This window comes from Balaenoptera borealis, assembly GCF_965194805.1.
Source record: "Balaenoptera borealis genome assembly, chromosome: 14".
Classification (NCBI taxonomy): Eukaryota; Metazoa; Chordata; class Mammalia; order Artiodactyla; family Balaenopteridae; genus Balaenoptera; species Balaenoptera borealis.
In genome coordinates, this window is record NC_138875.1 from 40413639 (window position 1) to 40435976 (window position 22338).

At 45.1% G+C, this 22338-nt stretch overlaps 1 protein-coding gene across 11 annotated transcripts in view; it reads right to left on the minus strand.

Moving 5' to 3' along the window:
- FHOD3 (formin homology 2 domain containing 3) overlaps window positions 1-22338 on the minus strand; it is a 491067-nt gene that overhangs the window by 367870 nt on the left and 100859 nt on the right. The gene's annotated exons all lie outside the window — the stretch shown is intronic.

A 22338-nucleotide genomic window follows, 5' to 3' on the forward strand; every position in this document is an offset into this window, starting at 1 on the left:
CCCTCAGGGCCACCGTCCTGGGGCGGCACACACAGGCACTGGCCTCCGCCACGTGTGGGCAGAGAGGCATTTACAAGAGTGAGGTCACGCTGGAGGGGGCAACACTGCCCAGGTGGCCAGCGGGAGATGCGATCCCAGGTGGGCGCACGACATTCCCTGAGTGTTTGCAGCTGGTCCATGATTCACAGGCCGTAAGGCTCAGTCTGCGTGACACCTGACTGTACTTGACGGCCACAGACACCCCCAAATTGCGGCCCGTCTGCTTTCAAGTATGCACCGTCAATTAATTCAGCTCTGACGTGAGCCTGGCACCGCAGTGGCGGACCGAGGGGGTGCGGACAGATCAGTATAAACCCACAACAACTGTAAGGAATGTCCAGGGCCACATCCTCCCTTCCCAGCCTCTGCAGGACCAGCCTCAGTAAGAGCTGAGCCCCGGAAGAGACAGAAGAGTGAACCAAGTGTAACTTGACACGAGAGTCTGCTGGGAGCCGTCTGACGCCTCCGAAAGTCACGTAGGCCAATGTCTTCTTCAAGAAAAGGGGCAAACCCTTTCTCAGTCCTATTTTTAGACCTTCCCAGTAGCCTGTGCTCCAGAGCGAACACTGCCCGAGCAGGCTAATTCTGTGAGTCGAGCATCTGCTCTTCTTGATATGGAAAGGAAGGCAAGACAGAATGAGCCTTCCTCCCCTCGGCTGTGTTCCTCCCTGGCCACCCAGGACAGCGCTGGCCCAAGGAAGCCCTCCCGACGCTGACGTCCATCAAACGCACCAACTGGCTATTTACAGCCGCCCCGTTCACCCGTTACTCAGGCACTTAAAAGAGCATATGACTCCTAATCCGGGGGCAGCACAGATGCTGCTTTGCCTTTAGCCTGTGCTCTTACAGGAAACCTAAACATTAAAAGTAACGAGCTGCTACAGGGTAACTATGGAATATCAGCATTCTGTCCTTCCACGGTTTATGTCAATTCAGGAAAACATGTGTGAAGCATCTGCCTTTTTATTTAAACAGAAAGCAAGAGCTCAGATTGCCGGACTGTGGCATTTTATGCACAAACCCAACAGCTAAATTGGGAGCCGCATCCACGGGAGGGGCACCCTTGACTCGGGCCACCACAGCTGCCCTGGCCACCAACTGCCCAGGAGGCCTCCACTTGAACCGAACGGGAGACAGTCAACAACAGAGCACAGCCAAATACACAGAGAAAAGAGTAAGAGTTTCTGATGACTGCACAGCCAGAGAGCCAGAGTCCAAAGTCCTGTTGACTACGGAGAAGACAGCAAAGGATAATTATTTTAAAATTCCTTTTACTGCATCCAGTGCTGTTACGCAACATTTCCCTTGAATTTGATACTGGTAAGAATTTAATATGTTTATGGCCAGACCTATTGTAAAACGGATAAACCGTAATTTTAACATTATAAGTTCTTCCTCCAGCTCTATACTTTTTCTACCATTCTCCTCCCTCTGACACTGAGAATTACTTCCCAGACCACTGTTTCAGGCCTCTTTATCAAAATGAAATTCCCATTTAGCAAGAGTATGTGGATTCTGACAAAAGGGTCTGACTTGTGTCACACCGTAAGAGCCAGGCAGCAGAAGTAAACACGTCACATGCCTTTCCTGCACACTTTTTTCGTCATAAACGTAAACTCTCCTGTCAATTCAGGTCCGCAGTAATACTCCCAAGCCCCAAAGTGTCTAGTTCTTGAGGACAAAGCATCCGAACTCACATGGAATATCTTTAAATTGCTTTTACAAAAGCAACATGGATGCTTTCTAAAAAACTGCAGCAGAGGATAAAGCACTTTATTCAATCTTTCTACCCCAAAAGTCTTTACTTGGACTTAGACAAACATTCTGAATGTTAATCTCTGTGCAATTCCTCTTCAGAATACATGAAAATGTGGAGCCGTTGTGAACATCTAAACTCTTGAGAAAGCCACCACCACTCTGAGCCTCATCAGAAATGGGTACATTTGTCTAAATGGATTGAAGGTGCGGCATTTCCAAATACCAAATGACCACCCACCTCCAAAGTGTCACTGAGGTGAAAACTAAGGAGTCTCATTTTTGGTGGGAAAGCCAAAGAAAATGATCGCATCTTACAATTCATATAATTATATGTGTCAATATGCCCAATGCTTTTCCTTTTTCGTTAAAAGTAACATTTTTCAGCCTAAATTTCTTCAATTTGGTGGTAATTTTTATTTTTTTTTAAAAAGCTCTGCAAACAAAAAAATTTTCCAAGACAGTTAATAGCAGTTGATTGGATGCATGTCAAGGAAATGGAAAGTTGGTAAAAGAAGTTAAGGCCAACATTATAATCTTCTCTAAGGCAGTTCATTTGCTGAGTGACTTTATATTTTTCCAAATATCTGGGGAGGGAATGTCACTGGAAGTTTCATATTTGTCTTCTTCCTCTCTCGACAATCCCTTGCTGGCTCAGAAATATACACAACAGCAATAAAAGACAAAGCATGTGGTTATGGAAAGAGGTTTCTAAGGTATATAATCTCAGGAAACAAAGGCGTGTGTATATATATTCTGGTTCCTCCAGTACCTCTCACCCAAGGGGGGAGAAACTGAAATAGAGTTAAAGAAGTAGACCTCTCCGTTTTGAACTGCTTCTTGACAGAGGTGAGAAACCTGGGCAGCACAGGAGACAGGAGGTGGAGTGGCCACTGCAGGCAGAGGGAAGGGCAGGGGGAGTGGAGCGAGGACCCTGGCCGGCAAGAGAATGAGCCTGTACTGTACACCAGTCTGAGGGCACAGAGGTGGCCTGAAGGTAAGGCTGAGGGGTTCACTTAGAAAGGCTTTAAGCAGCAGAATGTCCTGGTCAGGGCTGCATTTCAGGGAGATCACCCTGCAAAGTGTGTGAAGGGCTGGCAGAGAATCCCACTGGAGGAGAGGGACCCCAGGGAGAGTGCCACAACCATGCAAAACAGAGGTGTCGAGAACCCCAAATTATGGTGCTATGGAGTGGAGAGAGAGGGCTCATGGGGACAACTTTACAAATCAAAATTACATATTCTTTTTTTTTTTTCTTTTGGCCACACTACGCAGCATGCGGGATCTTAGTTCCCTGACCAGGAATTGAACCCGTGCCCCCTGCAATGGAAGCACAGAGTCTTAACCACTGGAACACCAGGGACGTCCCCAAAATTATATATTCTTAATAAGTAGAAATTAAAGATCAAACAAAATAAGTGCCATTGACCAAATAGTTGTGCAAGGAGGGTGTATTAATGAGTAAATTACAGCTCACTCAGTCACCTGTGTCAGGTGACCAAAGATGTAGACGAAAATGCCCAGGACAGGGGTCAAGGACTCGTCACGCTTCCTAAGTGACATCCAACCCACCTTTTCATGTTTCAGAGTAATGACAGATGGTATCAACCTATATATATGACACTCAGATATTTATGTGTTTGAGATCTGTTTGAAAAGCAAATTTATTTCCAAGTAAAACAGTATAGAAGCAAAGAGATCACTTGATGATCGTTTGGTTGGATCAAACTTCAAAGAGACCAGATCCCTTTCTCTTTCTCTTGTGGGGATGCTATGACACGGAAAGGAGAAAGACCAGCCTTATTATGCAGTCTTGGAAAAACTTGTTAGTGAGACAAGAACATCCATCTGAAATTAAGAATGTACAACTGAATGTGCCCCAGAGCTTCGTATTTCTTTTAGGACTGAAGAAGCATGCTGATCATTTTAATCCTGTTGGAAATGACTTACAATGTTACTGGGGCTTATGCTAAATATAGATATACTGCAGCCTGGTAAACTTTTAAAACATCAACCAATTAAATATTTATTGCCTGGATAAAACAGTTCAAATGAAATGAAGCCTAAAAGGAACCACTTGTCCTCAGTGACAGACTGAATCATAAGTTTTAATGGTATATGAATAAATCCTAGCACACCAAGAAGATTGTTAAAGGTCAACTTTTCTTCTTAATCTTTTCTTCCTCTTTCACTTGCTGAACGAGTTCTCATCCTACGCTGCACTTCTTGCTGCCGTGCCTGTGTATCAAAGGAGCCTCACTGCTCCCTTCTGATTTGACTTTGCTGATTTGTTGAGAACTAAGGAATGAGGTCATAAAGCTGACAGAAATACAACTGACCCTGGAACCTCACAAGTTTGAACTGTGAAGGTCCACTTATACGTAGATTTTTGTCAACAGTAAACCCTACGGTACTACACGGTTCACCGTTGGTTGAATCCACTGATGCAGAACCACCTTGGAAACGGAGGAATCAAGGACACAGAAGGCCGACTATAAATGACACTCGGATTTCCGACTAAGCAGAGGACTGGTGCCCCTTAATCCCCACGTTGTTCAAGGGTCAACTGTATAGGCAAAATAAGAATAAACAAGTCCCACGTGAGGGCCTTTCCTCTGTGAAAGTGAATTAGCACTAACACACAGAATTTCAACAGCTGACTTTTATTCTCCGATTGCCCTGGTCATCAGGGCCTGTCCCCACCTCCACCTGTGCTCACATGAGAGAGGCCACACTCAGGAGAGGCCCCGCACCTCCCTGAAACACTGTGAAGATCTCCCAGCCAGGAGGCCCAGAAATGGAGACCCTCAACATTCCTCCCCTGTAGTCCCTGCTCCCCGGGCCCCCAACTCCCCTCTCCTGATGCCCAGGTCCCTTGGCTACGCAGGCTTCTGTCTTGCCCAGGGGAGCGGCCTGGGAGTAGGCTCCCTGCCCCATCCCCTCCAGAGCATGAGGCAGGACTGCACTGCCCAGAAGTCAGGCAGCCCCCCAACACGGTCCTCCAAGCCCGGTGCTGCCACCGCCAGCCAAGTGCTCTCCTGAAAGCTTCAACTTGACCTCTGGGAGCTTCCTTCTTCCCATGCTAAACCCACCTCTCTGGTGGAGTGTGCGAGCTAAAGAGAATGCTCAAGAACACCCCACCCAAGCCCAGCCTATAGTATGTGCTCAATAAACATCAGGGGTAGGCGGGGCGGCTACTGTCACCCTCGTTGTCATCATCACGGGCAGCCAGCTGGGGCCCCTGGCTCATCCCCCCACAGCCCAGCATGTGGCTGGCACCAGTGACTGACTGGGGATGAGTTGACGTGGGTAGACAAGTGTTTGGTGGCTTCAGGTAAGGAGGGGCTCCCCTCGCACTTTCCTGGTGTGGCTTTACCCCTTGTCGGTACTGCTTCCACCTTTGGCTCTGAAACTCACTCAGCTAAATATAATAATATTTAGAAATGCATGGTCCCACCCTTACAGAATGCCCTTTGCACACTCCAGAAGACAGAGGAGAGTAATAGAAAGAGATGGGCGTCTTGAGATCAGAAGGATTTGGTTTTCAATCTCCACTAGTAACACAACTTGTATGTCAGTTTCTCAATGAAAAGCACTTTCTTTGTCTTGAAACAGGAATGGCTGTCTCACTTAGGCCACCGTGTGCAGCTGCTGAGATCGTGGACCTCCGTGCAGCTACTCCTGTGCGCGACCTACGAAAACTCCTCAAGGACTCAGTCACCCTGCTCCCATCTCCTGTCTGTCTCTCCCAGCAACTACGTGCAAAGTGAAGCAGACCTGCTGGTTTTGCTCCACTAAAAAACTATAAAACCTGAAGCACTCTTTTGAAACTTCGAACTCTTCTCTAAACTTTGCTTCTCAGACCAGTTTAAGATAATTTTTTAAAATTAAATCTTAAAATGATATAAGCAAATTCATAGAGACAGAAAAGAAGATTCGAGGTGAAGGGGAGAATGGGAAGGCATTGCTTCATGGTTTCAGAGTCTCTGTTTGGAAAGATGAAAAAGTTTTGGAAGTAGCAGTGGTGGTTGCCCCAAATTTTGAAGGTAACTACTGCTTCCGAATTGTACACTTCAAATGGTTAAAATGGTAAATTTTATGTTATATGTATTTTACCACAGTAAAAAATTTTAATTATATGTAGGATGTGGTGAGCTCTGGAGAAGGGAGCATATATCTTGGCCATGGATAAAATATATAAATCCAGCTGCCTAACGTTATGGGTGTGGCTCTGCTTGACAGATGAAGGGCTGGTGTAGGACTTGACTCCAAAATCAACTCACCATCCCCAAGGAAAGCAGCCCTGGTCATCCCAGAGCCAAGCGTAAGGGCTCGAGGCTCTGGTCAGCAGGCCTGGCCTCAGAGCACAGCCCACAGAACACCTGGGGCCAGGTTCTGTGGTTCCCAGTTAGAATGAGTCACACTTTCTACTGGTTTTGTCAGGGGAGACATTAAAGAAGCTTCTAGAGGGACCACCGTCTCACAGGGTCTCCGAGCATGTGCTCCAGCGGTGGATCTGAACATGTGTGGTCCTGGGAAATCAGCACCCTTCCCTCTGGGCGGGTAGGACATCGCAGGCCACTCATCCCCAAGACACCGACACCTTTTCTTAAGGTCTCCTTCTCCAAACACAACTTGATGACAACTTTTGACTTATGTTAGAAAACATGAGAAGAGTCAGCCTTTTTGACAAGTTTCTGATGAATACTGCTGAAAACTAGGGTGTCTAAGTTATGTGACTGTGTTTCTAGGAGACGTGCAGGCCTCTGGCTCCAGCCCTGCCCGTTGCTGGCTCGTCCATCGTGCATCTCACTGAACAAGGTTCACCACGTGCCCAGGATAGGCAGCGGCCCGGCCAGGCTCCAGTAACACCTCACCAGTGACACGTCTGGGACACGCATCCCATGACGATGTGCCACCAGGAAGATGAGAAAATGCTCATATCACACTTTCTTTTTTACATATTAGCTTTCTACGATCTCTTCACAGACTTCTGAACTTCACCAATATTTTTTAACCCTAATGTTATACAAGTGATTTTTTTCTAATCAAAACAAAAAATCCGAAATGATTGTGGCAAAAGGTATTCTGACTTTCATAAAACTATTTTAAGTGCAAATTCTTCTCTCTACCTTAAGTCTTGCTATAGGGGGAATAAATTCACCTGGGTAACTCTTCTCCACAATCACACTGACTTTCACATGGGGAAAATGTCATGATAACCTAAGACATATTGATAGCTTTCCCAGCTGCTTAAGAATATGTCTGATTTTACTCCTTGTCACCTGTCAATCACCCTGAGTTTAAATTATGTGCATTTAAGCAACATTTTTGTTTTTGTTTTAAGAATGGTATCACCCTTTCCCTTTAGCCGTATTTCTATAAATTCGAGTTTAATTTTAAATACTAGAACTAAAGTAGTTTTTCATTTCTTGGTAAGTAGCTTTATCTCACATTGCTCTTCAATGTATATGTGAACATACACACGAAAGCCCTTGCCCTTGTACAGCCCTTGGTTCCTTTCTCCTTTTAAAAACTAACAACTGCAGCATTCTACTGGACCACTCAGGCCAGGTTATGAAGATAAAGCCCTTGCCCTTGTACAGATTCCCTTATCACAGTTGTTCTAAAAGTACTAAAGAAAGGCCACTGGGTTGGAATAGCTTTTCTGCCCCTCCCCCACCATCCCCCTTAGGCAGTGGCTCTAAGCACTACTAATAATACCCCCTTGCCACACACGTAAGGTAGGGGTGGCAGGACTGTCCTGGTTATAATTAGGCAGGCACAGAGGACACTTTATACAAAGGACTCAATTCCTACTCCACAAGCTCCAGTGATCCACTGGTCGCCCTGCAGATGGCTCACCAGGGAAGTCTCTATTTTAGGAGTTTGTAGATGGGGGTGAGAGAGGAGAGGACAAAGGAGCAGCCACTGCCTGGAGCAGGGGCTACTCAAAGGGAGAAGGTCAGCAGGCAGGCCAAACTTCCAGGCCCAAAATGGTGGCCATGTTTTTAGGATCAGAGGGAGGAGAGTGCCAAATAGCATTGGAATAAGCGCGCTCTCATTTTGAGAAGAGGAACCAAAATCTTGGTTCCTTTCTCCTTTTAAAAACTAACAACTGCAGCATTCTACTGGGCCACTCAGGCCAGGTTATGAAGATAAATCCACAGGGATAACTACTCTATTTTATGCTCCAAACATTTTTAACTGTAGGCACTCTATATCATACCATAAAAAGCAAAAGCAAAAAAAGCAAATAAGGGGCTTCCCTGGTGGTGCAGTGGTTGAGAATCTGCCTGCCAATGCAGAGGACACGGGTTCAAGCCCTGGTCTGGGAAGATCCCACATGCCGCGGAGCAACTAGGCCCGTGAGCCACAACTACTGAGCGTGCGCGTCTGGAGCCTGTGCGCTGCAACAAGAGAGGCCGCGATAATGAGAGGCCCGCGCACCGCGATGAAGAGTGGCCCCCACTTGCCACAACTAGAGAAAGCCCTCGCACGGAAACAAAGACCCAATACAGCCAAAAAAAAAAAAAAAAAAAAAAGCATTTAAAAAAAAAAAAAAACCAAATAAATATAGGAAACAAACAGGGAATAAGATGAAAAACCACTGAAAAATAAGAACAAGAAGGCAAGATCTTGGTGTGTTTTAAGAACTAGAATTCAGTGATTAAATATCGTTTAGGTTAGTTTCAAATATACAGAGATATGAAATCAATTGATTCCTCACTCAGGATCACGTAACAATAAGTAAATGTTGCACTTTGATGAATTACATTATTTTAATAACTTCCTTTAAAACAGATCCCAAATTATCAAAAGCACTTAAGATACAGAAGTGAAATTTAAAACATATTAATTCATCGAAATGTATGAGGACATGGTGCTGTAACTGCATATCAACAAACAAAAAAATCAAGCTGAACCCCTACCACACACCATATACAAAGACTAACTCAAAAATGGATCAAAGACCTAAATACGAGAGGTAGAATGATAAAACTCGCAGAGGAAAACCTAGGTGTAAACCTTCATGAGTTTGGGTTTAGGCAATGATACCTTACATATGACACCAAAATCACAAGGAAAAAAAAAAAAAACAGGTAAATTGGTCTTCATTAAAACTTGAAATGTGGTACTTAAATGATCATCAAGAAAGTGAAAAGGCAACCCACAGAGAGGGAAATATTTGCAAATCATAACTGATAAGGGACTTGTATCCAGGTTATATAAAGAACTCTTACAATACAAGGATAAAAAAGCCAAATAACCCAATTTTTTAAATGGCTATGGATTTGAAAAACTTTTCTTCAAAAACAATAATGTCCAATAGGCACATGAACAGATGCTCAACATTATTAACCACAAGGGAAATACAAATCAAAATCACAACGAGGTATCATTCACACCGCTAAAATGGCTATAATCAGAGACAGACAATAACAAATGTTAACAAGAATGTGGAAAAACTGCAACCCTCACACATTGCTGGTGGGAATGTAAAATGGTACAGCTGCTTCGGAAAACAGTCTGGCAGTTTCTTAAAATGTTAAACATGGACTTACCATATGATCTAACAATTCCAGTCTGGATATATACCCATGAGAAATGAAAACACATGTCCACACAAAAACCTGTACATGAATGTTCATAGCAGCATTATTCATAAGAGCCAAAAAGTGGAAACAGCTCAAATGTACATCAGCTGAAGAATGGATAAACAAAATGTAGTATAACTGTACAATGGAAAATTAGTCAACCACAAAAAGGAACGAAGTGCTGAATAAACCTTGAAAGCATTATGCTAAGTGAAAGAAACCAGATACAAAGGCCACATATTGTACGATTCTATTTATAATGAAGTCACTAGAATAGGCAAATCCATCAAGACAGAAAGTAGATGATTGGTTGCCAGGGCTGGGGAGGTTGGGGGGAAATGGAGGGGGACTATTAATGGGTGTGAAGTCTCTTTTGGTGATGAAATGTCGTTAAATTGTGGTAATGGTTGCACAATCTGTCACTGTAACTAAAAACTACTGAGACACTTTGAGTGAATTGTATAGTATGTGGGTTATAGCTCATAAGCCCCTTTTTTAAAAAAGAATGTAAGAGGTCATACTTCTGGTAGGTTCACAGCACCATGGCCGGGGTGGTAGGGGGTGCAGCCCCCTGGGTAATGTCCCTTCCCTCTGACGGTGCCTTTTCTCTTGAGCTTTGTTGCTCTGACTGCTTTCTCCAACAGCAACGAGTTGAACTGACAGAGGCCTTGTGGGCAGACAGGGCATTTCATTTTGAAGTTTGGGTAAGAATGGGATGATCCACCTTCCAAGTGGTGAGTGGTGCCTCTTCCTCAAGCTGCCACCACAACTGCTGGAGCAGCCCCAGCTGGCCACACCAGCAGAGCTCTGGGACAAATACCAAAGTTTTGGCTTTTTCCAGCGGCCAAAAGTCTATGTTTAACAGTCAATGCTGGAGACTGAATACAAACTATGTCATCTTTAATCAGTCACTCAATCAACATTTATTGAGCACCTACTGCATACTGGGCCCTGAAATGGACACAGTGCTTGGCATTAAGAGCGCAAAGGTGAAAGACAAGTTCAAGGAGCACTGAGCCCAGCAGAAGAGAAAGCAAGTCCAGAATAACACATGAGGGTAGCTGGGACACACACGTGGGGCACCCAGACCAGACAGACGAAATGAAGAAGGTCTGCTGGATGAGCAAGCACTGAGCTGAACAGTGGAAGACAACTGCAGCGAACCACTGAGGAAGGAGGGGAGCAGACGTGATGCCAATGGCACAGATGAAGAGGGTTTGTAACCTGTGTTGTCGGCACTCCTCCTGCCTGTCTAGCATATCAAGCCTGCATCCTTCAGACTTCAGTCCTCCACGCCTTAGAAAGCAGGGGCTCAAGGAGATGAGCTTACCCCTCAGCCACACTCGAGGAGAGGTTGCTCCGTCCCTGAAGCTCTGACCTGGCTGCCCAGGAGCCCCTCCCAGCAACAACAGTGACCGGTCAACTTACCTGCCTTGTGACCACTTGCATCAGTCATGTCTTGTACCCTTTTTACTTAGACAGCCGATTAGTGAGTCCCTTTAACGGCAGCCTGTCCTTTCCAAAGACATGATCCACCACACACTGTGGGCTTGGCTCCTGGGCTCTGGACGGCCTCGGTCTTCCTCATGATGGACAAGCCCAGCCCCGGCCAGATCACTATATCTCTACCCTTGGCTCCTTCCTGACAACTCCTTGGCTGTGTTGGTGCCCATCCCTGGCTATCCAGCCCTCACTCCAGGTAAACACTGGCACTGTATCCTGGGTGAGACAACTCGTGTTGGTCTTGAGCTCCATTCCCTGGTGATGCCGCCACCTCTGTCTGCCAAGAAGTCTCTGGAAGGTATCTTCCCACTCGATGTCAACAGAGCTCCCTTGCCCGGTGCCCTTTATGCCCTTCACTCCTCTTTCTCAGCAACTCTCAGCTGCCTTGTAACACCTGTCAGCCCTGCCCACAGCACTCCCACCTAGAAGCATTAGGCTCTTACCTTCTCAAACAACCTTCTTTGGGCATGCAGGACCACCCACTGGTGCACGTTCTGCCCTGCACATCCTGCCAACGGAGACTGAGTTTCACCAGGCTGATGTGGACATTCTTCTTAGTGATCAAGACCATCTTTAAGATGCCACATTTACATGCCCCAATTTTTGTACACCATTCAGCTTTTTCTTCTCCTCTACAGAGGACCATAATAATAAACAAGTAAATTCCCTGTTATTGATTTTTTTTTTAATTTTTACTTATTTATTTATTTTGGCTGGGCTGGGTCTTCACTGTGGCATGCGGGCTTCTCTAGTTGCGGCATGCGGGCTCTAGAGCGCAGGCTCAGTAGTTGCGGCGCGCGGGCTTAGTTGTGGTATGTGGGTTCTTAGTTCCCCAACCAGGGATGGAACCCAGGTCCCCCGCATGGGGAGTGCGGAGTCTTAACCACTGGACCGCCAGGGAAGTCCCCCTGTTATTGATTTTAAAGGTTAGTAAATGGACAGGGCAGAGAATCACACTGGAGAAGGGGTCATCGAGTGCAGCCCCAAGGGCTCCACAAAAGGCAGTCCTCAGGGCCACAGGGGCCCCTCTCCACAGGAATACCAGCAGCCAAGGCCTCAAGCTGCCCACCCTTCTCCAGTCCCAACATCATCTGCCTTACGTCTTTGTTCCCTAATAAGATATCTAGAGACAGGACTGTGCTGCTTAAAAATATACTGACCTACGTGAAGTCAGACAGAGAAAGACAAATATCATACGATATCACTTAAATGTGGGATCTAAAAAAATGACACAAAGGAACTTATTTACAAAACAAAAATAGACTCATAGACATAGAAACCAAAGGGGAAGGGAGTAAATTTACATCAAGGGAAAAAATTAGGAGTTTGGGATTAACAGATACACACTCTGTACTATATATAAAATAGATAAACAACAAGGGCTGACTTATATAGCACAGGGAACTATACTCAGTATCTTGTAATAACCTATAATGGAAAAGAATCTGAAAAAGAATAGATTGGGTTGGCCAAAAAGTTCGTTCGGGTTTTTCCACAACTTACGGGAAAACCCAAACGAACTTTTTGGCCAGCCCTATACATAAAAATAACTGAATCACTTTGCTGTACACCTGACACTAACACAACATTGTAAATCAACTATACTTCAATAAAAAAATGTATATTTGACAATCACTGATCATATACCAGCTTCCACTCAGCATGCAACAACCCTACAAGATAAGTACTATTATCACCAGTTTGCAGATGAGGACGCTGAGGGACAGAAGGTAAGTAGGATGTTCAAGCTCCCAGCCAAAAAGTGGCAGAGCGAGGTTTCAAATCCAGCCCATTTGACTGCAGAGTCCACGCTCTGAATCCTATTCTTCATTGGATGTGAATTAATGTAGGGTGTCTGCAAAGCTCAAAGCAGAATTTAGTGAAGCAGCCTAACTGATGGAAAAAACATGCCTTTGGAGTCCAACAGACCTCGATTCAAATTCCTGCTCTCCCACTTACACCCGTGTCTTTGGCAGTCCATGAATCTTTTTAAGCCTCAGTTTTCTTATGTGTAAAATGAGGCTGATAACACCTATTTTGCAAGCCTGATAGACTTGAATTAGGCTGAAATAATGAGCGTGAGGTTCCTAACACAGTGCAGATGTGTGACTAAAGCATCAGTATCGCTCATGAGCTCAGACAACAGAGAGAACAGTAGTGGGGAAATGCAGAATTAGGGAGGATCAATGAACTGGTAGAGATTTGGAGCAAAAGGAGAATCTGTAAAGCAGTAATTCTTAATTTGGCTACACACTGGAATCACCCAGAAAGCCGTACAAAAGCACCTCAGGCCTGCCCTACATCTGCTTTTTCAAAAGCCTCCACAGGTGACTCTGGACCACGCTCCTGCACAATCGGGAAAGGGGAACAAGAACAGCCCTGGGAGGAGGAAGACGAGGGATGGGTAGAGAGGGGGAGGGAAACCAGAGGACAGCAGACTATCCTTATTGCTGTGTGATGCAGTCAGACCAGGCATTTACATTCATATCAATGCCCCTTGAGGCCCCACTATGTGCAAAGCCCTGGACTCATACGTGACCTCATCCCTCAGCAGGACAGAAGCACGTGTGCTTAGTAAATGTTTACAGGTGAGTGGGTGGTGGGTAGATGCGTGGATGATGTGACAAACCCGGATGAGAACCCGCGGGTGGTCTGAGCACACCCAGTGAGGGCTCTGGGGGGACCACCATTAACATACAGCCTCCTGCCAACAGCCCTTCCTTTTTATGAACCCACGAAAGTGATTTAGAGACTATTCAGACTTTTGAGCTCCCAGCCAGAATACGCATCATGAACTCCAAAATTCCTTAATATCACTCCAAAAATAAGAGCACCCAGTCCCAGTGGGCAGCCGATCTCAGGTCAAAGATAATCAGATCAAACTCATTCATTCCACGGTGAGAATGACTGATAGACTAGACAGGGCAGACTTTCAAAAAGAAGAGTTTGCTAATCTGAATGTACCTCCTCTCAACGTCACATGTAAGAGGTATCTGTATCCTTCTCTTACCTCCCACCCACTCCGAATCCTATGCCCGAGGGTCCCGACACAGACACGTCACTCTCATCCTCACACGTGTCCAAGGCTGTGTTTTCAGGCACATGTAGGAACTCTCTGAAAGGAAAACCCCTACAAAGGTGTAACGTTTAGCTCTCCAAAAAATGGGAATAATAAACGAGGCAGCAGGACTGGTGGGTTTGTGAGCTGCCCCACTAAGAGAGCCTAAAACCGCATCTCCGCAGAAGGCCACCTGCCAGCAAGTCCATCTACAGTGCTGACGCCCACTAAATGCCACGTACAGAGGACGTGTGACCCTGCACCAGCCCATAAGCATTCCATGGAAGGCAGCATTCCTTTCACATTGCCTCTAAATGTGTTTGCAGGTGCCATCTTGCTTTAAAATCCACACAAGAGGCCACAATATGAACTTAGAGCAGATCAAAGTCCATCAAAGTCCCCACTTCTGAAATGAATTTGCCATCTGGCCATTATCAAGAACCTACTATGCGCTTAGTTAGCGATGCTGGGCACAGACCCCTGCACAGCTGATTCAACTTCAGGAACCCACAGGCAAATCTGACACACCATGTTTGAAATAGCCTCACTTCATTTAACCAACAAAGGGGGGAGAAAAGGGAAAATAATTATTATGCAATTCCCAGCATCCATGAACCTTACAGCCACAACAGGAGTTATTCCTCCATGTGGAGAAGCACATCTGTTCCGTATTTTGACACGTTCACAGTCGTATAAAAATGTCCTCACAGCTGGCTCCTTGGGAACCTTACGAAGATGTAATCTGTGCTCATCCTGAGTTCTATAAATATTGGTCCTGGCCTTTATTCCTCTTTGGGTTTTGACTATCCTATTTTCACCTGCATTTTATATATTCAAAAAATACATAATTAAGATGTCACACATCCAAATAATGTAGGCAAAACAATTAAAACTTTAAAATTTAAACGGCATCCTGGGAGCCCTGAATGTCACGCTTATCAATTTTGCTCCTAGCATCACACCCCACCAGCACCACCACCAAAGCAAGCAGAGAGGGCAAGAGAGAGGAACGTCTCCAGAGCTTTAAAAATATGTTTTGATCTTTGAACTAAATTCCTCTGCAAATTAAAACTTTTTTCCTTAAAATATAATTAGACAAAATGGTGGAATCTGAGCCTCTGGATCATTTCCATTTAACAACCCAGTGCTGCGGGTACTGTTCGGCCCATTTCACAGATGCACAAATGAAGGGCTGGAGAAACAGCTACTAAATGGGAGCGTCAGGAATTAAACCCTAAACTTCCAACCCCATGTCCACTTCTTGATCTACTCGATGGGAGCTGATATGTTATAAATAATAAACAGCAATGACTTCACAAAAGCAAGAAAATGAAAAAGAGTATCAATGCATTATCATTCAATAGTGCATTGATTTCACATCACAGTATTAATATATAATTGCTTTTACAATTCTTCTAGTGATTGGTAACTGGAAGGACCAAAGAAATTCTACACAAAAGCTAGAAGCACTCATAGCCACACTAGAACAGCAAGGATGGCACCCTCAGGTCTGGGAATGGAAGGGACAGCACTGTGAAGACATCAAGGACTCAGCTCGTCCTGTGGTCACGCCATCAGCACCCTGCTGGCTATTGTGACGGGTGCATGAGAATCCCAGGAGCTGATGACTTAGGCCTTGGCATCACCTAGAAACTTGGCAGAGATGCTGGATCTCAGGCTCCACCCCAGGCCTACCAAATCCATGTCCCAGGGTGATGCACAAGCACACTGAAGGCTGAGAAACTGCCCCTCAGGCATTTGGGACCTGGGGGCGTAGGGCCACATTATACACAACCCTCGTCCTTTTGACGTGTCAGCTGCCTTGCCAAGTCCTTCACGCTTCTATCGCATTTAATCCCCCCATCCACGCTATAAGGTGGGCACTATGATCCCTGATTTACAGATGAGGAAGTGGAGACCTGGAGAGGTTAAGTGAGGTCACAGAGCAGCAAGAAGCCAGGGCCATGAACCAACGTCAGCCCCAGAGCCTGCTGCTTCCATTCCAGGAGGTATGTCACCAACACTCCCAGCAGACAACCCCTTAGCACCTGCCTGACTTGGAGCTGGCTCTCCAGAGGGTTCAGCGGGATACAGGACAGCTCAGGAGGTGAGGGAGGCCTGGGCTGGGGTCCAGCACTGCCCAAACTTTCAAGAGACAGCCTGGAGGTTGGGAGCCTTAAGTTACTTAACCCAGGGAAGCTCAGTTTCTGCCTCTGTACGGAGGGGATAATGAAACCTCCCTCTAATGAGGCAGAAATGTGATCCCATAAGTCAAGCACTTAGTGCAGGTGGAACACAGGGCAAGGGTTCGCCTGCAGTTACCCGGAGGGCACTGAGAATCACCTGGGGAAGCTTTTAAGGGACACCGAAGCCCAGACTGAGCCCCAGGAAGTCAGACCCCACTGGCCTGCAGTAAGGTCCAGGCACCAGTTCTTTCTAGAAATTGCTCGGGTATCCCAATCCAGTGACTATCCCTACCTTAAATTGAAGTGTCTGACAGACAGACACTGGGAAAACTCTGGAACAATTTACGAAGTGAATTATTTTAATGAAATCTGTGATTATTTTGCTAATATCTTATTATGATTTATTATTTTTGTGTTTTTTACTAAACGCTCCAGTGTTTTATATAACTAAGTGTGAAAACTCTGGGGTGTATCTTTTATTATAAAGATGAATAGTAAGGCCCATGAACGATAATTCCCCCTCTGAGAGCATGAATTTGTAAAAATGCCCTGGCACACATGAGGGCTTCTAATGTTCCAATCTCAGTAGGCAGCACAAAAGGAAGATGTGTCACTCATCTTGTAGATGACCTGAGATGTCTTTTTTTAAGGTGGGAAGAGAATCAGGGGGTTTCGTGAATGAATCAGGATTCTTCTTTCTACACTGACACACTCTTGGGTAAGTGTTACCTTCAGTGATGTCTTACTCTATTCTGCCTGTCTTGTTCCAAAGGGTGGGTTGCAGAGAGGCTGCGGAGGACAGAACACAACCCTGGCCAGCCCCCAGAGGAAACAGGAGGAGGGCAGTCGCAGAGATGGCTCCCAGCACCCTCCACCTGCCCAGGGCTTTCCACTGGCCTGCTCCAGCTCTGGCCTTGGAGGGCATCACCCAGCAGTTTGTGAGGAACTCAGGAGCCTGCACTCTGCACCACCACAGCCCCTTCCCAACAAAACTGTCCTCACAGATTTTCACTTCACTGTCATGACTTAGCAAAGTCTAACCAAGGAGAACTTTCCTACCGCCTTGCCAGCTTGAGTTTCTGACTTGCGTCACTATTGGCCACAGCTTCAGGCCAGGCCAACATGCCTCTCAGCAGATGTGAAACAAAAGACGCTGCCATGTGTAAATGGTGGGTTTTCTGCAGCTGATGAAAACTCACTGTGGTTCCAGTTTAGATACTCCGAAAAGTGGAATATATTTGGTAAGGCCTTAAAATTCAGAGAGATATGAAATTCCACTCTGCACAAAGCCATTTCCCCTTCAGACATAAAGGAAGGCGTTTCATAATGTCACCTCAAAGGAGAAGCAGTGAATGTCAGGGAAAGAGGATGGATCAAAGTTACAGAAAAGTGGACTCTAGTCTAGGTCTTGCTGGTTGCTAGCTGTGTGACCCTGGACAAGTCACCCCTCCTCTCTGGGGTACTTTCATATATGATCAAGAGGAGCACTCAGGTTCTTTGCCATCATCAAATTTTATGGATCTTTACTCAGAAAGGCCTCTTGGCCGCCATGGTGAAAGGAAGAGCAAGAGATGACTGGCCTTCTTCACCCCTGGAGCTCTGTCAGGTTTTCTGCTTTGAAAAACTAAAAGGCAAAGCCCTGCCAACTCGGTTCTTTTCTCCTACCCTGTGCCTGCCCCAGAGGCCCCTGGTCCCTGTCATCTTCTCCTCTTCTCAGAGCTAAAATGAACAATCACAACTTCAAAAGCACCATGTAAAAGATTCCCATGTAAAGAAACCAATAGATTTTTTTTAATGAATGTTAAAAGAATATATCCAAGAGAATTGAAAACATATGTATGTTCACCTAAACACCTGTACATGAATGTTCATAGCAGCATTAGTCCTAATAACCACAAAGGTAGAAACAACTCAAATGTCCATCAACTGAGGGATAGATAAGCAAAATGTGCTAGATCCAGACAACGGAATAGTGTTCAACCACAAAAAGAAATCAAGTACTGATCCATGCTATAGCGTGGATGAAGCTTGAAAACAGTATGCTAAATGGAAGAAACCAGACACAAAAGGCCACATATCATATGATTCCATTTATATGAAATTTCCAGAAGCGGCAAATCCTAGAGACAACAAGTAGGTTAGTGGTTGCCAAGGACCCAAAGAGGGGAATGGAGAGTAACTGCTATTGGGTATTTAGGGAGTTGATAAAAATGTTCTGGAATTAGATAGTGGTGATGGTTGCACAATTCTGTGAATATACTGAAAAAACAGGGAGAATACTAAATGCTTTTTACAGGAGGGGGGAGTTTTATGGTATGTGTATTATATCTCAATAAACTTGTAAAACATCGAACATATGTACCTAGTTATGTGGGATGCTCGTGTAAAAATCTTCACGAGTCTGCTGGTAGCATCACTGAGGGAAACCTGCCCTGTCCCACAGCCCCCAGTCCCTATGAGACAGGCTGATCACACTGGGCTCCCCGAGCCAAAGCCATCAAACACCTGAGTCGTGTAGCTAATGAACCTCCCTCCTCACACCCATCTGCACCCCAGCTCCCAGCCAGCAGACCTGTGAGGGGAGAGAAGCCGGCCACATCTCTGTGACCATCCTCTCCTGGGTGACTAACACATTTCTACATGTAAATCAATGAACTGGCAAAATGGGCGTTCAGGTTTGTTTAGCCAACTATGGCCAACCCGTGGTGCACCCCAGGTGAGGTTTCCTGCACAGATGCCTCATGCATAAAAGTTGAGGCCAGGTAAAGCTCCGCGCTCACAGGTTTCCAGTACTTTTACTTCCTTAATTGCATCTGATCCTCACAAAAGCCCAGAGAGCATGGGATGTTGTTGTGTCCATTTTATAGACTATGAAACCGGGAATCAGAGAGATGCAGTGACCCAACCAAAGTCACACACTAGTAGGAAACAGTGCCCAGGGCAAGAACATGGCATCCAGCTCCTGGTCCCACGCTCTCTTGAAGACACCTGCCTGCCCCTCCTTCCCACGTTGAGAAAAACCGTGCATCACATCGTCCGAAACGTCCTGTTTCCATAACTAGTACTCAGTGGCTCACCTCTGGAGTGAAGAGTCACCCAGCTGTCCCCCCAGAGCAAGAGGCCAGCCAAACTGCCACCTTCACATCTGAGACACAGAGACGGAAGCTTGTGGCCCTGACAGTTCCCTCTGGCTTTCCTCCCTAAAACGTCTTCACAATCCCTGTTCTTTTCTGGCCGTCTGCTTCTGGGCTCTGTCCTCTCCTCCTCTGTCCATGAAGAAAAAAGAAGGACTCCACCTCAAAAGAGATGGCTGTAGGCACCCACTTCTTGGGCACATCTGGTGAATCCTCTGCCGCCCAGCCACCCTCGCTGTCCCAGGGCCGGTGCTGTTCTCATCTCTGTGGACGAACTGGGTGAGAAGAGCACCTCCCCATGCCTGCCGCTTCCCCAGGCTGCAGGCCCGCTGCCTCAGTCTCACAGAGGCCTCCCTCTCAAATCAGCCAGAGCGACACTTCTCCCAGCGATCTGGGTGGGGCCTGAGATGCTGCATTCTAACCACGTGACACTGATGCTGCCGGCCCGGAGACCACACTTTGAGTAGCAAGGTCCTGGGGTCCCCACTAAAGAATTGGGGCTGGAGGAGAGAGAAAGCAACCAACCGGATTTAAAAGAAAATTGTCCCTCCCATTTAGAAGGGAAGTGGGCAGGAACTGAGTTTCTATCTCTTCTTTGTATAATTCCACTTCTATGAGAAACCTAAGAGTCATCAAATTCATAGAGACAGAAAGGATATATAACGGATTCACTTTGTTATAAAACAGAAACTAACACACCATGGTAAAGCAATTATACTCCAATAAAGATGTTAAAAAAATAAAATAAAATAAAAATTAGTCTTCTATTAAAAAAAAAAGAAAGGATAATGATGGTTTCCAGGGACTGGGGGGAGGGGAGGGAGAAATGGGGATTTATTGTTTCATTTGTATGCGGCTTCAGATTTGCAAGGTGAGAATCGTTCTAAGGATGGATGGTGGTGATAGGTGCACAACAATGTGAATGTATCTAATACCACTGAACTGTACACTTAAAAATGGTCAAGATGGTAAATCTTATGTGGGTGTATTTTGCCACAGTTTTTTTAAAAAGCAGTGATTAAAGGGAGAAAGAGTCAATAACTTGCTTGCAAACATGTGCGACTTGAAACCAGCTTGCAAACAAGCATGGCTTGAAGTGGAGGGTGGTATTTCAAAATACTGAAATTCTGAACAAGCGAAGGGAAAGAGGAGGAAAGACAGGGCACAAGGGAAAATGACAAAACAGCAGAAACAATGGAGAAACTGAGAGCCAAGATGATGTATTATTTTATTAGAGGTAAGTTGTCTTCTTAAGAAAAAAAAACGCCAAATTTTCTCTTGAAGATTCTGGGTGTTTCTGACCAAAGGGCTTCGTGTTGCCACTGAAGGGCCTGAATAAAGGCCCCCTGCTCAAATGTTAACAGGACCTTAGTTACAGCGCAGCTTTAGCTGGGAGAAAATCAGATATGAGTAATGACAGTATTCAGAGCTTAGCATCTCTCCCAATTAAGCAGAACGTTTATTTTTATAACCTTTTGGAAAGCAGCAAATAATTTTGAAACAAGCAATGACAAGACCTGCTTCAAAAATAAAGTAAGAAACCAAAAAATGTCTCCTATGAGTCTGAAGATTTTACTAAAAGGCAATTAACTTTAGCCTCAGTGACTTCACTTTACTTTCTTTGTGCAAAAGGCATATGGCCCCGCAGCACAACTACAAGGAGGTAACAGTTCCATTACAGGAGGTGGACACACAACTCCATGAAGTGCAGAGGAGGCTTCTTTCAGCCCACGTGGCAGCACCTGGACCACATGGAAATCTGACTCCAAAACAAATACCCGTTTAACACATAAAGAATATCCTAGGATTTCTCCATTTAAAGATAATGAAAGTAAGGATTCAAAAATACAATGGCGGAAATTCAAATCAAAACCTCCAAGAGATATCACCTCGTACCCACTGGAGTTACTGCTGTCAAACCAAAATAAAAAATAATAATTGTTGGTGAGGATCTAGAGAAATTGGAACCTCATGCACTGTTGGTGAGAATGTAAAGTGGTGCAGCCACAATGGAAAATAATATGGTGTTTCCTCAAGAAATTAAAAATAGAAGTACCATATGATCCAGCGACAACACTTCTGAATATATAACCAGAACGACCGAAAGCGGGATCTCAAAGACATATGTGTTCACCAATGTTCACAGTAGCGTTATTCACAACAGCCAACACACACATGATAGCAATGAGAAGGTGAGCCTGTTTATTACCCAAGTCACCAGAGACCATGTTGGCTCGTCACACTTCGTACACAGTGAGCCCGATACAACTTTTCCCAACTCAACATCAGACTTGGGTTCTGTCAAATTCTTTGACTCCAGTACGTCAGCGAACTTCAAAAACTCCCATGAGGACATCCCAGCTTCAGTATGAAAATGGAAAAGTCGTCCCTCACTTCTCCCCATGGTACTTATGTTTTAAAGGCTATATGGATGTTTACCAGTCTAAATAGACAAAGTTAGGAAGCCAAGGAACCCTTTAAATCCACAGTCATCACAGCTTGGATATTCTCAGGGGTCAGCATTATTACCACATTTAAAAGACAGTGAACTCTAAAAGGCACCTGGAACAGTTCTTTACTCAAAAAGATAAAAAAGTTTTGGGAAGATGGAATTATGAAAATTTGTTTTAAAAATGGAATTAAAAAAAAAAAGACAGTGACTCAGGAAGTACGGCCAGAAAGGCAGAAAGGGGAGCCATCTCTCCCCTCCCACCACGGCTGCCAAGAGATGAAAGATCTGCACTGACTGACAGTCCATTAGCACCCTGAGATTTGTGCAAAAAGTTCAATTCATAGCACTGAATTGTTTTAATTTGCAAAACAGCATAAATTTAATCCAAAAAATATGTGAGGATTAAAATCGCACTCAAAATGTCCTTTTAACTTCTGACATATTTATTCACTTTCTGTAAGTCTGTGTTCAAGCAAATAGAAGGAAAACTCTATTTGTTTCTGAGTTGCCTACCCCACCATTCACTTCCCCATTCTTTCTCAGGAAAAGAACCCCAGTTTTACTTAGGGTGGCCCTGCAACCAGCTAAAAGAATTCATTTCCATGACTCTTTA